The following is a 2225-nucleotide window of genomic DNA, read 5'->3' on the forward strand; positions in this document are numbered from 1 at the left end:
CGGTAAGCGATTCTCCCGTTCTCCCTTTCAATTTGATTTCATTCAAGCCCGCGTTTCTATAATTCTTTTACGTATATCGTTTTTTGAGGATGAAAGTTCTTAGTAAATTTTGGAAAGGAGGAAGTATTGGAGAAAGATATCGATCTGTAAATGTTTGGAGATATAAGAAGATCTGTAAATTAACAGATTTTGAGTAAAAGTATTGGCTGAGAAGAAAGATATGAAAATTGTTATTTTCATTTAGGTGAACGATTTTACGTGGAAAATATGAGAAATATATTAGGCTTGTTAATGTCTGATTCTAACAATTTTTATTTATTATTGATCTTATATTATTTCTTGATTATTATGAAACCAATTGAGGATGCGTTTTCATAATTCTTTTACATCGTTTTTGAGGATGAAAGTTGTTGTTCTTAGTTCGGTAAACAAATTTTGGAAAGGAAGAAGTATTAGAGAAAGTGTCGATAAGTGTAAATGTTTGGTAAGATTTTATTTTCGTGATAATTTGAGAAAGGATTTTGGAGGATAATTGTTCTCAAGTAAAGAAATTTTAGAAATGTGAGAAGACGTCGATCTGTAAATTAAAGGATTTTGAGTAAAAGTAATTGTTCGAGAAGAAAGATATAAAAATTGTTATTTTTAGATGAACGATTACGAGGCAAATATATTTTCATTTTGACATGACAATTTATTTTCATTCATTACACTCATTACTGATTTTATGTTATTTCTTGATTATCAAACCAAATTTTATCAATTATATCGTTTAATAGAAATTCCACAGAAGAGATGGATTATTTAAAATATACGATAACCGTCCCACTTGGTTTATCAATAACGAATTAATTCATCTCTACAACTCCATCTCCTCGCTATCATCACCGATTAAATACATATTCGTGTTCATACATCGACCAGCATTGACACTCAACTGAAATCGGTTGACTCGAATTCCTTCGAGATAACGAACAATTCGATCGTCTTATGGAATTAAGGAACCGCGAAACAAACTAAGATTTTGTGTAAATCCGATGTAATGCTATTTGCCGGGAACATTTACGAGGCAAAGTAAAATACGATCGATAACGATCAGACACCGCTCGAGGGCAAAAGGAATCAATTACTGGGCAAACCGTGTTACATTCGCGCGTTTCAGTTTCATGCAATTTCGAAAAAACATTTTATTACCGGAGGAAACGCATTAAAACGACGGGCATTTGTCGAAAAAAATTCCAATTGCGAATTATTTCGCAATTGTTTATCCAATTCTCGAATCGTTCGAATACTTTTCCACCGGTTTCCGCCTCGTACCCAAATCGTATACGATCCGACATACCGTTCGTTTAAATTGAAACCAACGACGTATACGACTTGCTGGAAAACCGTAACGTAATTCATTTTCCACGTCTTTAATTAGAAAGGGTATAGTCGAAAAAGCAAAAGCGCCTCCAAACCAAATTAGATTTAATGCACACCAAATAAAACCCTCTCTGAGGTAAGTCAATTCAGTTTTATTAGTATAGTTAATATGGTGAAACGTGATTAAACTCAATTTCTCGTGTTCCAAATGAATGAATAGAAAATTATAAAAAGCATTAAGAATTACATTCTATCCGGTAGATGATAACTACAAATTTTCTTACACAATTTTTAGTTACAAAACATTCCTGTCCTCCGTGAAAGTCTGTGCAAATTTTTTGAAAATCGAATTTTTTAAATTTTAAAAATTAAAAGAAAATTAAAAGAAAAACCGACTTCTTACCTCAAAATGACCACGTTTATAATTTTGTAGAGTTCTATGCACCCCTCTACGCCTGGCAACCGCAACTTCTCTCTTCCTTTGACCTCTCCGTCCCTCCGACTCGCGTTTCACGACTCCGTCTTGGTTCTTTTCTAACGCGAGCCTGTTTGTACAAGCGGTATATACTAATACGTATAGCCACGACAAGCCACGACTGTCCTTCTGCATTCTGTGGGAGCGAATAGCGCGAGATAGAAAACCGCTTTGGCGAAACGAGTTGCCGCGTAAGTTGCCATATAAGCTGCTTTGTCGGCTCCTTCGCACGGAAAGTTATCACCCTCGCGAGCTGGCTTTAGGTCACTCCTCCGGATCTCGGAGACGATCACGAATCGTGCGACACGCTTTCACGCTGTGTGCCATCATTTCGATTAAAAAAAAAAAAAAAATTTCGATCGAACCGATTCCATCGAGGATTTTTTAA

Source organism: Apis dorsata, unplaced genomic scaffold (genome assembly GCF_000469605.1).
Source record: "Apis dorsata unplaced genomic scaffold, Apis dorsata 1.3 scaffold_194, whole genome shotgun sequence".
NCBI lineage: Eukaryota > Metazoa > Arthropoda > Insecta > Hymenoptera > Apidae > Apis > Apis dorsata.